The sequence below is a fragment of the Nyctereutes procyonoides genome, unplaced genomic scaffold (assembly GCF_905146905.1).
Source record: "Nyctereutes procyonoides isolate TBG_1078 unplaced genomic scaffold, NYPRO_anot_genome, whole genome shotgun sequence".
NCBI classification, from domain to species: Eukaryota; Metazoa; Chordata; class Mammalia; order Carnivora; family Canidae; genus Nyctereutes; species Nyctereutes procyonoides.
Genome location: NW_026575131.1, coordinates 47,814,529 through 47,830,559, shown reverse-complemented (window position 1 = coordinate 47,830,559; position 16,031 = coordinate 47,814,529). Strand labels below are relative to the sequence as shown.

Sequence of the window (16,031 nt, the reverse complement as noted above, 5' to 3'; positions counted from 1 at the left end):
GGCCACAGAATGGTAGAAGATATTTTCAAATGACATATCTCATAAAGGGTTAGTATCCAAAATCTATAAAGAACTTACCAAACTTAACACCCAAAAGACAGTTTTAGGTTTACAAGGAAATTGCAAAGAATACCAGTTTTCCCATTATTAACATCTGTCATCCAGAATGCATTCATTTATCCATCATTTCTCTTTGGGTATCTATTGGCTATGAAAGTTCCTAGGACTTTCATTCTTTTGAAGAACTTGATAGCCTTGGGAGCTAATGGTCAGATATTTTGAAAAGTATTATATTACTTGAAATTTGTCTGATAGTTATCTCATGATAAGATTAGTTATGAATTTTTTTGGGGGGAAACACATGGCGGTTGTCATTTTTATCACTTTATATTGAGGATACAAACTATCACTGTGACTTTGCCCTGAACTTGAACATATGATTGAGCTGCTGTTTATAGGTTTGTCCACTGTAAAGTTATTATTTTTCCCTCCTTTCCATACTGTACTTTTTAGTAGATACTATGTTTTGCCCACAATTCACTGTTGGTAGGTTAGTTTCCACTTCCTTGAGAATGGAATATCTATGTACATGATTGTTTTTTTTTGTACAGGAGATTTTTTCCATTCATTCATTCATTCAATTGTTTATGTTTTCCAATGTGAGTGCTTTGAATTGGTTCTGGATTTTCTGGAATTAGTTTTCAAATATGATTAGATTAAAGATACTAATGACTCTATCTCCATCAATAATGAGAACAATAGAGATTTGCAAAATATTTCCATTGGATACTTCTAATAAACCAATTGTAAAAAGGGATGATCTGGGTGGCTGTGTATCTGATACTTTCCAACATTGTTGCAAACTAATGAATATACTGAGATTGATGGCCTGCTCATAATGTTACTAAAAAAAGTCTGGGAAAGAAAAAGATTAGGTCATATGTTTGAATCTCAGTTCAAATGCCTTATAAATGATCTGAAAACTTTTATGTGTGCCCTGAAAGATCTTTATCTTCTGTATCTTCAAGGCTAGGATTGCTGAAAATCTCATCCTGTGACTGGCTGTATTATAATGCAAGTTGAATGAGTAGCCATATGGGGTGTCTACAGTTAAATTGGAGGCACTTCTTGGGAAGGAATTGGATCCTGCATGTTGGAATGAGGACATGTGAGAAGGCTTTGATGAAGCTGGAGAATTGAACTCCTAAGTCTGATAAGTCTTCTTTGCCAGTGGAAGCTGCGTCCCCACCCCAGTGGGTTTGACCTCCTTAACCCTAATCCTCCCCTGTGGATGGTAGGGTCATCCATAGCCCCAGTGGTAGTTGCCTTCACACCCACAGTGGTGTGACTTTTCCATTTCACTCTGAGAGTTTGACCCTACTTTGCCTGAGGAAGCTAATGCCTCCCCACCAGGCAGCTGCTACACAACACAGTGTGGAGTCTCCTCAGGTCTCACCCTCATCTTTCCTCTTTGTTTCTAGATCCAAAACTAGACTCAGGTACCAGTAGACCCAGTAGGCCACTAAAGGGTAAGGTGCAGAATGACCTATGAAGAGGTATGCTTCACTCCAAAAGAACTACTTGAGTTTTCTAAGTTATACAGACAGAAATCTAGGGAACATGTGTGGGAATGAATATATTAAGAGAGTGGGAAAATAAAAGAAACAACATAAAGTTGGAACAGGTTGAATTTATCAATATGGGCTATCATGCAGAGTTTCTACATTTCATGTTGCAGCTTGGGACCCTTACAATTTGGTTGAATCATGGACCAAGGGTAGGCCATAGTGAGTGAGTTGGAAATGCCAGACCTCTTTTGATTTAATGAAGAGGATGGATGTAGAGGCTTAGGGAGATTGGAGTGTTAACATAGATTTGACTTACTCATCCCTGCTGGAAGAGTCCAGAAGGCATACCTTTTCACCATAACTGTGAGAAATAAATTTGTGAGGGGAGTTCCAACATCCTTAAAGAGCTCTGTGATCTTCTCTGTAGGCTAGATCATACGGTGGAAACTTCAGTTATCAAACTGCAAAACCCAAATACAATGGGGGCTATTGTATCTGGGGATTCTAGGGGCCAAGTGACAGCATCAACCACTAAAAGCAAAGTAGGGGTGGTGTAGTGGACAGCAGAGTGAAAGCCTCCTCTGGAATAGTCTGACTTGGTCCAATGCATGATGTTGGTTAGTTCATCATGGTGTTCATAAAAGAGAACTACATAGAAAGGTGACTAAATTCTTACTGGGTCTGTATAAGCTGGAAAGCTCTAGGTCAAGTTAACAAAAGCTAACCTTAATCAAAAACAGAGTCCCAGCTCCTCAATCCATTCCTAGATCTAGTTTATGGACCAATTATACTACCCTAAACTTATTCTATTAATCTTTCTCCTTGCCTTTCCCCATTGGGACCTTCAGCCTTTCATTTCAGTAACTGTACATGGTAACTGTGGCTAAATTTTCATTGTTTTGTCTCTTTTCCATCAGTTTCATTAGCTACATGGAACCAGAAAATCAAACATGTGTTTCAGAATTTATCCTCCTGGGGCTCTCAGAAGAGGTATTACTACAGCCCCTCCTTTTTGGACTTTTTCTGTCCAGGTACCTGGTAACTTTCATTGGGAACCTACTCATCATCCTGGCAATTATCACTGACTCCTGCCTCCACACGCCCATGTACTTCTTCCTCTCTAATCTCTCTTTTGCAGACATCTGTTTCACCTCCACCACAGTCCCCCAAATGCTGTTGAATATCCAGACACAGAGAAAATTCATTACCTATGCAGAATATATCACCCAGGTATATTTCTTCATGCTTTTTGGAGATCTGGATAACTTCTTTTGACGGTGATGGCTTATGACTGGATTGTGGCCATCTGTCACCCCCTACAATATATGGTCATGATGAACCCTCGGGTCTGTGGGCTCCTGCTTATGGCATGCTGGATTATGACTGCCCTGCAGTCATTGTCACAGAGCTTAATGGTTTTACGACTCTCTTTTTGTAATGATTTGGAAATCCCTCACTTTTTCTGTGAACTTAATCAATTGGTCCAACTTGCTTGTTCTGACACCTTTCTCAATGATATAGTTATGTATTTTGCTACTGGACTTGTTGGTGTTGTTCCTCTTACTGGAATTCTCTTCTCTTACGCTAAGATTGTAACCTCCATTTTGAGAATTTCATCAGCTGGAGGCAAGTATAGAGCATTTTCCACATGTGGGTCTCACTTTTCAGTTGTCTCCTTGTTCTACTGCACAGGCCTTGGGGTCTACCTCAGTTCTGCTGCTTCACAAAACTCCAGGACAAGTGCAATAGCCTCAGTGATGTATACAGTGGTCACACCCATGCTGAATCCCTTTATTTACAGTCTTAAAAACAAAGACATAAAGCAATCCCTTAAAAAACTCTTTAGCCAAGAAACATTCTGTGCATAGGGGTATTATCTCTATGAAAATAGAGACTTGATTGTAAGTAACAATGCTCAAAACCCTAGAAGACCTAAATCATGATAATGTTATCAGCTCACAGAATGATGATAATCTGCAATTTATGCTATTTCAAGGATTCAGTTTCTTAATTTTTTCATACATGACAAGTAACTTTCTTCTGTACTTTATTTAAAACTTTGATCTCATTATATTTTAGGGGGGGTTCAGGTGTCACATGGGATTTTCTATACTTCATCCCAGAAAAGCAACACTGCTTTCTTTTTCTTTTCAAATTCTAGTTAGTTGACATTCAGTGCAATATTAATTTCTGGGGTAGAATTAGGTGATTCATCACTTATATATAGCACCCAGTGCTCCTACTGGGGATTTACCCCAAAGATACAGATGCAGTGAAAAGCCGAGACACCTGCACGCCAATGTTTATAGCAGCAATGTCCACAATAGCCAAACTGTGGAAGGAGCCTCGGTGTCCATCGAAAGATGAATGGATAAAGAAGATGTGGTTTATGTATACAATGGAATATTCCTCAGCCATTAGAAACGACAAATACCCACCATTTGCTTCGATGTGGATGTAACTGGAGGGTATTATGCTGAGTGAAATAAGTCAATCGGAGAAGGACAAACATTATATGGTCGCATTCATTTGGGGAATATAAAAAATAGTGAAAGGAAATAAAGGGGAAAGGAGAAAAAATGAGTGGGAAATATCAGAAGGGGAGACAGAACATGAGAGACTCCTGACTCTGGGAAACGAACAAGGGGTGGTGGAAAGGGAGGTGGGCGGGGGGTGGGAGTGACTGGGTGATGGGCCCTGAGGGGGGCACTTGGCGGGATGAGCACTGGGTGTTATGCTATATGTTGGCAAATTGAACTCCAATAAAAAAATAAAAAAATAATAAAAAAAGGAATTGAGCACACGGCAATAGCAGAAGGAATTGGGGCCACCCTTGGATAGAGTTTGCAATAATTCACATTCACTTTCTAAGATCTAATTTTCTTCTGCACCATTCAAAACATAAGGGTAGCACAATAGAAATGACAAGCCCTGACATTCAAGCATTGATCATATTATTAATCTTTGTAAGTTCTCCAGGATGCATTGTTATTCTTAATATTTTGGTAGGCAAGAACACTATAAGGAGATTTATCATAGTAACTCCTGCCATAATGCCCCTTGCTCAGATTATAAAAGCATCGTGGGTATTTTGCCAATTGCCATCTATGACTTTTCCATCTTGGCAGGCCAAAATTCAGTCCTAATAACAGGATATAGCTATGGACCTGAAATATGCTTTATGAAACAGAATAAGTAAAGTTAAGTAAGGCTTTATCATTTATCATTACCTGACCCAGAATTGACCTCACTAATTTGTATGCCATAATGTAGTTGCCTATTTGGGATTCCTACTCTTGATTTTGGCTCAAGTCATCATCTCAGGGTTGTGAGATCAAGCCCTGAGTTGGGCTCTATGGTCAGCAATGAAAGGTACTTGAGATTCTCTCTCCCTCTTTCTCTGCCCCTTCCCTTGTTTACACACTCTCTCTCTTAAAATACATGAATAAAATATTTTAAAAAGAAAATGAAAGGTAGAAAAATGCCTAATTGCAGTATTTTCCAGTTTCCATAGTATAAATCTCTCACCTTGGCCAATTTTAAGCTTCCCATACTTTGCATCTACCAACATAGAATGGGATGAGATGTGCACAGTCAGACGTCGTAACCCATTAGGAGCCAGATCCAACACAGAAGCATCTTTGTTTAAAGTCAGGAGAAGCATCTTTGCTTAAAGTCTGTTGCAGTTTTAGTGTTCTTTCAAGGTGAGCTGGTCCCATCATTCGAAGGTCAGTATCAGTGAACACTCTCAGGTCTGATAATCAAGTGAGTGATTGTGACTCTTAATTGTGGTGATTTGGGCCATGTTTCTTTTTATAAGAACTAGAATTTTTCTTAGTTCTATAAATGGATGGGATCTTAATAAGATGCTCTTCACTTTTATTCATGGAGCATCACAGTCAATTGTCTTTTTCAAAAATCCCTGTGGTTCAATCAATTTTGATTAAAATATTGATCCTCCTACATATTAAGTTAATACTAAATTCCTTGCCTCTTACGTTGAATGACATCCACTTGGTCTCTGCCAGTTCAGGATGCCACACTATTGAACCTAGGATAAACCTATTTCAATCTCAGCATCTCCCATGTTATGTTAGCTTTGTCATGCAGGGGACAACCACTATGGAGCTCTTCAGAGGTGTCACAAACCTCACCAAGGTGTTTCTCAATCTTTTGATGAATACTACAGTCTCCAACCCCTTTCCTAAGGCATTCTTGGGAGTTTAGATATTGAATCATAGAAGATAAATCCACACAGCACTGCTTTTATTTCATCCCATAAACTTTTGTATGCTGTGACTTTATTTCCATTTATCTGAAGGTAATTTCTAATTTCCCTTTGATTTCTTCCTTTGTCAACTGGTTGTTTGAGTGTGCTGTTTAATTTTTCACATATTTGTGAATTTTCCACTTTCCCCTCCTATATTGAGTTCTAGATTCATTCCCTGTGGTTGGAGAAGATACTTGGAGTAATTACAACTTAAAAATGTATAGGGAATTGTTTTTTCAAGACTTTTTTAGTTTTGATTTGATTTGTGTAGTGACACTTTTGATTTCCTTCTCATTTCTTCTTTGCCTGTACTTTATAGGTATTTTGTTTGTTACCATGAGGATTACATGCAACATCATAAACTTGTAACAATCTAATTTGAGCTGACACCAACTTGACTTCAGTCATATACAAAACTCTACGTATATAGTTCCATCCATCATTTTATCAATATTGAAATTCATGTAATTATTGTTTAGCAGTCGTATTGTAAATCCACACATCAAATGTGGTGTTAAAGTCCAAAATTATAAAATGCTGGTTTTTGTATTTGGTCATATACTTAACTTTAACAGAGATCTTTATAGCTTCATATGACTTCAAACTACTGTCTAGTGTTCTTTCATTTCAACGTGAAGGACTCCCTTTGGCTTTTTTGGAGGGTGGGTCTAGTAGGAATTTAACTGGATCAGCTTTTGTTTATCTGAGAACATCTGAAATTCTCCTTCATGTTTTGTAGGACACTTCACATTCATTGTGAAGTCTGTTTGGGATTCTTGCCCTCTTCTTCTTCCTGTCTACTCATCTTTCCTCTCATATGATATGATATCTCATATATACATATATATGTTTTAAAAATAAACACAGTGGAACAGTGGAAGAAATCATATCTTTTAGATATTTGATAGTCCTTGGATTGGGACTTTAGGGGAGCCTCTAGATAGGACCAAATCTGCACATGAGTTTCAGCTCAGCCCACTGACTGTGCAAGGAGAATGACTTCTATGGATAATACTCTACTAAAGGAGAGAATTCTTCCTGGAGTATAGTTCTGAGGAGATAAGAAAGGCTTCCCCTAGGAGTGAGAACCAGAGTCAGGGCTCATAGTATATTGCTGCCTTACACTTATACAATCTTTTCATCAAAAGCCAAAATTTCTTTAAAAAAACATGTAATGCTCAGAAATTAATAACATTTGGGTAATTTACCTAAAGGAAATTTACTCCTTCATTCATTAAGCAGGTGTACACATTGTATTAGTCAGCTTGAGCTGCTATAAGAAAATACCAGAGACTGGATAGCTTAAATCACAGAAATTTATTTATTTTCTCACATTTATGAAGGATGGAAGTCAAAGATCATGTGCAATTATGGTTGGGTTCTTTTTTTTTAAGTCTAAAATTATTATTATTATTATCATTATTATTATTATTATTTATGGTTGGGTTCTGATGAGAGATTTCTTTCTGGCTTGTAGGCAGCTGCCTTCATGATTGGTTTTCAACTGTTATTTTCTCAGCGCATGTGAGGAGAGAGAGAGAGGAAGAGAGAGAGAGAGAGAGATAAAGAGAAAGAGAGAGAGAGATCTTTTCATCTTATAAACCCACCAATGCAACCAAATCCAAATGGGTTAGGGCCCACCCTTCTGACTTTACTTAACTTTATCACTTCCTGAAATCTGTGAATACAATCATAGTGGGGATTTGAGCTTCAATCTATGAATTTTAAGAGACACAATTCAGTCCATAACACATATCTCAAGGAGCCAGGCATTGTGTTGGGTATGGAAGGGGAACATGTGTACTTTGGGCAGAGTGAGGGTGCTCAGAATTTATGATAGTTACTTTATAACTCTTTTTTTTATAACTCTTGATTTTATTACCTGACTCAGCCAGCAATCTATTTCCCTTATTTAAGTTCATGGACAGCAACCCACTCTGTCTTTAGATCCTTAACAATATCCCTTCATTTTTACTAATGTAAAAAGGAAAGGAAAGGATCAGTGCTCTAACTAGATAGACCAGGTTAGGGACTAGATTTTAATACTTGAGGTCAATCACAGTCAGTTATCTCTATCCAAACCATCTGGAATTGCCTCAAGGAAATTCTGTAATCCAGTGTCTCAGTTTGGGAAATTTTTCCTTATCTTTTTTAGTGATGTTAGGGAAAGTCAGAAGAGAGACCCAAAAAAGATCCAGTCAGAATTTCTACTTACTTTGCACACCTTTTAACTAGCTAGCATCACCCCATATTATCACCTTTGCTTCCTAATATGTCCTAAGTGGCTTGTCCTTGTACAAGTTTTTTCTTCTCCGCTTTTACTGTCCCCAGCTAAATCTATCCCTTATTGATATGTTTCCACACTTCTTAGGTCTTTTCCTCCATAGTATAGAAAATCACACAATAGTCCTGTGTTTTGCTGACAGTAATCTACCAACGAATACATTCACTTGACTTGGAACTCTGACCTAGTCACTTATGTCATTAACTTGGAATTTCACGTCATTTGTATGTGTGACTTTGGAAATCATACGACATATATATGACAGCACAAACAGGTGTGACTTTTTTATTGCACCTTTTCACACTTTTCAGATATTACATTTTTTACAAATTGAATGTTTGTGACAAGCCTACATGGAGCAAGTCTATTGGTACCAATTATCTAATGACATTTGTTCACTTTGTGTCTCTGTGTCAGAATTGGGTAATTCTTGCAATATTTCAAACTTTTTCATTGTTATATTTGTTATGATGATTTGTGATCCATGATTTTTGACATTACTATTGTAATTGTTTTGGGGCTTCACAAACTATACACATAAGAGAGAAAACTTAATGGACAAATGGTGTGTATTGTGATGCATCCACTGACTGGTTGTTCTCCATCTCCTCCCCTCTCCTCAGGTCTCCCTGTTCCCCAAGACATGACAATATTGATATTAGGCCCATTAACAACCCTACAATGGCCTGCAAGTGTTCAAGTGAAAGAAAGAGTTAGATAATCTCTCACTTTAAATCAAAAGCTAGGAATAATTAACCTTAGTGAGGGAAGCAGGCAGGAAGCCAAGATAGCCTCCCTGAAGGCTGATATTGGAGATTGAAGCTCTGTCCCATATAAGACAGGAGGAAGGGGTGAGGTGTTGGTCTCCCAACCAGACTTAGGGCTCCAAAGAAAGAACAATGTCCTGTCCAGGCCAAGATTGCACAGTTCGATCTATGAAATAGTACTTTTATGAGCTCTATTCTCTATTGGAGAAATGGGGCTCAGTGGGATTTAATGTTCTCCAAGGCATAAACCAAGTAAGGGATATAGTCTTAATTGGAATTATGTAGGATGCTTCCAGTTCTGAAAATCTGGAGTAGTGGTCCTCAAGCAGAGATGCCCTTGTTATTGGCCATATCTGAAAGGATGTTGTTGAATACCACAATCCACAGGACAGCATCCAGCAAAATTAATTATCCAGTTCCAAGGGTCAATGGTGAGAAGGTGAGGAAACCTTCTCCAACCTTTCTGTGCACACAATTCACCAGGGATTGTAGTTGAAATGCAAATTCTGACTCATCAGACCCCCAGGGGCCCAGCGACTGCATTTCTAACAAGCTCCCCATGCCATTGATGCTGTAGGTCCTGGTCTGTGGAGCACAGTTTGAGAGCAAAGCTATGTTAGAGGGATTTATTTATTTATTTATTTATTTATTTATTTATTTATTTATTTATTTATTTATTTTATTGGAGTTCAATTTGCCAACATATAGCATAACATCCAGTGCTCATCCTGTCAAGTGCCCCCCTCAGTGCCCATCACCCAGTCACCCCAACCCCATGCCCACCTCCCTTTCCACTACCCCTTGTTCGTTTCCCAGAGTTAGGTGTTGTTAGAGGGAATTTAAATTAAAATTTAATGTTATTAAGATGGCAATACTACCCAAAATATCTACAGATTCATCAACAATATGAAAATAACAAAAAGGGGACTTGGGGGAAAACTTTTTTAAAAACCCATCCTAAAATTAAATTTTAAGGGCAGCCCCAATGGCGCAGTGGTTTGGTGCTGCCTGCAGCCCAGGGCGTGATCCTGGAGACCCTGGATCGAGTCCCACATCAGGCTCTCTGCATGGAGCCTGCTTCTCCCTCTGCCTCTCTCTCTGTGTGTCTCTATGAATAAATAAATAAAACCTTTAAAAAGATTTTTTTAATTGAAATTTTCCAAGCATGAACACAGTCTATCATACCATAATTATGTCTTCTTTAATTTATTTAAGCAATATTTTGTGTTTTTTTCTTTATAAGCCCTTTGTCTCTAATCAATTGTTCATCCCAGTGAGTAAATCTCCTTACACACGCTGCCACTGTATTTCATATTTGGTTGAGAGATGTATAGCTTAAAAAGAAATGTAGTGCATAGTGATACAATAAGGGACAGTTTAAAATTTGCCTTATCATATTCGAGGTCATCTTTGACTCCAAGTTCATATCAAATCATCCTATGTATTTCAGGGGCACCTAGGTGGCACAGTCAGTTGAGTAACTGACTCTTGGTTTCATCTCAGGTTGTGACCTCATGATTCTGGGATTGAGTCCCATGTGGGGAGTTTGTGCTTAGCACTGAGTCTGCCTGAGATTCTCTCCCTCTCCCTCTTCCTCTGCCCCTCCCACTCATGCTCTCTCTCTCAAATAAGTAAATATTAAAAAAATCATTCCGTTTATTCAAATTTCTGTTTCCATGTAGACTCCATTGGTAGATATGTATTTGATAATCAGGTCTGCCAGTGACTAATGTAAGCAATGAGGACATAGAGCCTGAGTAGAGAACGGTATCCTAGTTGGGAGAATAAAACCGATGAACGTTATAAAACACACCAGTATTTTCTTCATTAAGAAGAGCAGTTAAGGTAGTGATAAAGAAAAAAATGAGAGACACAAAGTGAAAACCTGTGGTCTCAGATTTGTAATGTAACATAATATTAAGGAAATGATCCAGTTGTCAAATAGAATTTTTTCCATCATAGTGGTAACTCCTGACTTCTTTTAGGAAAACTAAGACATATTACTTGGGGAGATTTTTGTCCTTTGGGAAGAAATGATTCTTAGGAAATCCAAGCAGTTCCATGAGATAAATGGGAATTAGTAACTTTTTAATATCAAAGATTGGGAATAAATTAAGAAATAAAGGATGAAAATTAAGGGAAAACTTAATAACATGAGTAACTTGTCCTGAGAAGTTGAAAAAATTAAAATTCCAGGAAATAAATGAAAGAAGCAAGTTCTATTTCCACAATATTCTTTTAAAAATCCTAACTTCTGGGCAGCCCCGGTGGCGCAGCGGTTTGGCGCGGCCTGCCGCCCAGGGCGTGATGCTGGAGACCCTGGATCGAGTCCCGCGTCGGGCTCTCTGCGTGGAGCCTGCTTCTCCCTCTGCCTGTGTCTCTGCCTCTCTCTCTCTCTGTCTCTATGAATAGATGAATAAAATCTTAAAAAAAAAGCTATTTACAAAAACAAAACAAAACAAAACAAAAAACCCCCCTAACTTCTGGACTCCCTGGGTGGCTCAGCGGTTTAGCGCCTGCCTTCAGCCTGGGGTGTGATCCTGGAGTCCCTTGTTCGAATCCCACATCGGACTCTCTGCATGGAGCCTGCTTCTCCCTCTGCCTGTGTCTCTGCCTCTCCTCCCCTTCTCTCTGTGTCTCATGAGTAAATGAATATAAAAAAAAAATCTTAAAAAATAATCCTAACTTTTGCCTCCAAGGCCTTGAGGCCTACAATTATGGGAAATTCTTCAGCAGTAGGACAACTGGCCTTTTGATATCTTCCAGCCCAGAGACTTTCATCAGAGCCCTCTTTATGTTTCTGTTCCTCAGGCTGTAGATGAAGGGGTTCAGCATAGGTGTGACCACCGTGTACATCACTGAGGCCACTGCACTTGTGTAGGAGCTCTGGGGAGCTGCCGAGCTAAGGTACACTCCTAGGGCTGTACAATAAAATAAAGAGACAACTGAGAGGTGAGATGCACAGGTGGAAAATGCTTTATGCTTACCCTGAGCTGATGACATTCTATGTATGCAGGAAACTATCTTAGAGTAGGAGTAAAGGACCCCAGCCAGGGGAACACCCCCCAGAAGCACAGCTGCAAAGTATATCATCATGTTATTAAGAAATATGTCAGAACAGGCAAGTTGGATCATGTGATTGAGTTCACAGAAAAAGTGGGGGATTTCCACCTCTGTACAGAAGGACAGCTGCCACACCATTGAGGTCTGCAAAAAGGAGTGCAAGACACTTATGATCCAGGACACCAGAACTAGCAGTCCACAGAGCCGGGGGTTCATGATGACCATGTAGTGCAGGGGATGGCAGATGGCCACAAACCGGTCATAAGCCATCACAGCCAGGAGATAGATGTCCAACCCTGAAAAGATTATGAAAAAGTACATCTGTGTGATGCAGCCTGCATAGGTGATGACTTTGCTCTGAGTCTGGATGTTCAACAGCATCTTGGGGACAGTGGTAGAGGTGAAACAAATGTCTACAAAGGACAGGTTGGTGAGGAAGAAGTACATGGGGGTGTGGAGGTGGGAGTCAGAGCTGACGGCCAGGATGATGAGCAGGTTTCCAAACACAGTGATCAGGTACATGGAGAGGAAAAGCCCAAATACGAGTGGCTGCAGGTCTTGTCCCTCTGAAAATCCCAGAAGAAAGAATTCTGATATCCATGTATCATTGTTTGGTTGCATGTGGTTGCAGTGACTACCAGGAAAGAGGAAAAAGACATGATCTGTTTTCACATGAACAGCATTGCTTATATAGTTGAAATGCTACTATTTATATTTTTCAGTCAATTATTAATTTCAGTATCTTGTGTAGGGATTGTGCCCTTGAAGAGATTCTGTCCCATTCCATCTCTAGTTAGGCTTTTTGTTTTCATTTTCCCCATTCCCCCCAACAGGTCATTCACTCTACTGTTTTATTAAGAATATCTTTCAGGATACTTGGTGGCTCAGTCAGACAGGGATCTGACTCTTGATTGTGGCTCAGGTGATGATCTCAGGGTAGTGAGATCGAGCCCCACATTAGGCTCTGCTCTGGGTGTGGAGTCTGCTCTAGATTCTTTCCACCATTCCCTCTGTCCCTCCCCTGTTCACACTTTCTCTCTCTCTCCCTAAAAAAAAGAATATATTTCATGCATTCAGGGAGTATGTATTGAGTGTCAAACATGTTCCAGGCAATGTCTATGTCTAGACAATAAATACAGGACACTGAAAGCCAAAAGCCACTATAATCCAATTATGGAAAAAAACAGAAACAAATAAAATAATAATATACCAGAGGGTGTCAAGTGCTATGAGGAGAACAAGAGTAGGTATCAAGGAGAGAGTGGATATGACTGTTATTCTGTAATTGGTGTTTAGGGAAGACCAGTAAACAAGGTGACATTTGAACAGAGGCCCCAAGGAAGAGAGGGCAGGAGCCAAGAGCATGTTTGGTGAAATGTGTGCAGACAGAGGGACTGGCTTCTGCAGAGCCCCTGAGGATTATATTAATTTGAACTACTCAAATCCAAAAAAGGAAGCAAGTGTGGGAAGGGGAATAAGCAGGAGAGCGATCAGAGCTGGTGTCAAGCAGTGCTGCTGGTTAAACTTCAATAAAAGGAATCACTCATGCACATTACATATTTCTTGTATTTTATAATCTACTTGCAAAAGAGTCCTGTAAATTGAAATAGAGCCCCTCCTGAATACCATTAGGCAATTGAGTTCTGGCCTCTGTATTGTAAGAGTCACCTTAGAACATATTAGACCATGTACCCCCACTCTGAAGACTGTTCTCACTCCACAAGTGGCATGCATGCATGCGCAAGTACATATGCTGCCATGCATGTGTGCACACACACAACTCCAGATCATTACTCCATGGGTCTTACCATGACTCTTCATCCCTAGTTCCAATGATGAAGCTGGAGCAGCGGTAACTCAAGCTGGCCAGGTCAGTGATCATTCCCTTAAACAATGTAAAATGCTACCTGATATTCCAATTGGCAAGTTTCCCATGGACAAAAAAATTGACAAATAATCCCAGCATACTCATTTTCTAGCCTGTATTTAAAGAAACACAATCTGCTCAAAAACGAGAGAGAGAGAGAAAGAGAGAGAGAGAGAAATCAAACAAAGGTGGCAAAAAGATCTAATGGTTCAGGTGGTTGCTGAAACCTGAGAGACCAAGAGGAAGAAAGCCTCCCTGGTTCAGACAACATTCCAACTCTTGTATCTCCCAGATGTCCCTGAAAAAATAATAGAGGAGCAAAATTAAATTAAGCCAGAAGACAAAAGTAGTGGTATCTTCATGGTGTCATTTGCCTTAGATTTTTTTAAATTTTTATTTATTTATGATAGTCACAGAGAGAGACAGAGAGAGAGGCAGAGACACAGGCAGAGGGAGAAGCAGGCTCCATGCACCGGGAGCCCGATGTGGGATTCGATCCCGGGTTTCCAGGATCGGGCCCTGGGCCAAAGGCAGGCACCAAACCACTGCGCCACCCAGGGATCCTGTCATTTGCCTTAGACAGTGAATGTGTTGAGAGGAAATTGTGCTAAGGGGAGAAACCAGCAGTTTAGCAGAGGAAACAGGCCAAGCACAGCATGGTCCAGCATGGTAGGATGAGCAGGAGGAGACTGTTTTGTCTATGTCTCTCTCTTATTTATTTGACCAAGATGCCTTTTAGGATCTTCAAGGGGGTGGGGACCTCCGTCTCCCTTTCCTTATGTAGCATCTTTTCTCGGCTTTTCCGGGGATTTGGATTCTGCTGGATTTTGGACACAGTGTGTGCACTCTGGCCCCATTTCTGGTGTTTGCACAACATCCAAAGGCCAGTTCAGACCTCACTGTTCAAAATTGTGCACCCATCTGTGTCCTCTGGCTCTAAATGACCATCTCCATAAGGTTCACACCTGAAACTCTAGTATTGTGACTCCACCATCATTATGCAAGCACCAAAGGAGCAGGGCCTTCACCAACATTGTTCACTGTAGATTTCAAAATGAGATGTGAGCATATGCACACTCACAGGGAAACAAATTGAGAAAATGAGAAGTTCTGACCTAAAAGGATGGGCAGAGGCATCAAAGCTAGCTATGTAGAGTGGTTTCATGCAACCATGTTAGACAAAACTGAGCGGAGCACTGAAATGAACTAAGATGTGATGTGCAATAGCAGTAATTGAACAATATTGACATGGATCAGTAATTAATTTAGCAATGATCTTGACATTAGGGAATAAAGCATAGAAATTTCCTAGAACTCTCTAGCCTGAGCTGGTGCTATCTTAATTTTGTTGAGGGAATCAGCAACTAGGTTTCGGTGCACATGGGCATTTCATATATGACAAGGTTGTATTTCAACTTATTTGGTAAAAGTTGTTTCATACAAGCTGGCACATATGCTATCCATCTGAAAGAAAATAAAAATGGTTCCTAGACTTGTACATCAAAAACAATTAAGAGGGATTACAGACCTCTGTGTAAATGGGAACAGTTCATTCAAGTGAAGGTGGAAAATACAGATACAAGCTACAGGTGAATAAAACCATTGTAATTAAGACAGGAAAATCATAAGTAAGGAGAGAGACATATTTAACTATATAAAATTTAAAAATTTTATGGACAATATATACAACCAAAAGTCATTAAACAATAATGCTGCTAGCTGCAGAATATGCATAGAGTTTATGGACATATGATAATCATAGGTATCTAACAATGAACCTGGTGATCAAATATATAAATATTTGCTCAAATTTATTAATGGTTTAAGAAGACAGCAAGAAATCACTTGCACATCCATCAGCCTATGAGACAATGTTAAATATCTCTCTCACTGATTGGATTGGAATTTTTAAACAGGTAGCAAAAGAAGTTTCTCTAATTTTTCTGGGAGAAACATGAACTGTTACAATGTTGGGAAAATGAAGGCAGACGTAAATATTAAAATACACATATTCTTTAACTCAGCAGTTCTTAATCTCAGTGCTACTGATACTCTGTTCCAGTCCATTCTCCATGGTGGTGTATGCCCTGGGCTTTGTAGGGATGTTTAGAATATCCCTGGCCTCTCTTGACACCTCCCATATGACCTCCAAATTGCTCAGTGTCCCCCTGGGGAACAATGTCTCCTCCCGTGGAGAACAAGATTTTTAACA

General features: G+C 39.5%; 2 pseudogenes; one reads left to right on the top strand and one right to left on the bottom strand.

Moving 5' to 3' along the window:
* Positions 1-2,498: 2,498 nt before the first annotated feature.
* LOC129522193 (olfactory receptor 7A17-like) lies at positions 2,499-3,436 on the top strand (annotated as a pseudogene).
* An 8,182-nt stretch (positions 3,437-11,618) lies between these two features.
* On the bottom strand, positions 11,619-12,474 carry LOC129522192 (olfactory receptor 7A10-like; annotated as a pseudogene).
* Positions 12,475-16,031: the final 3,557 nt, after the last annotated feature.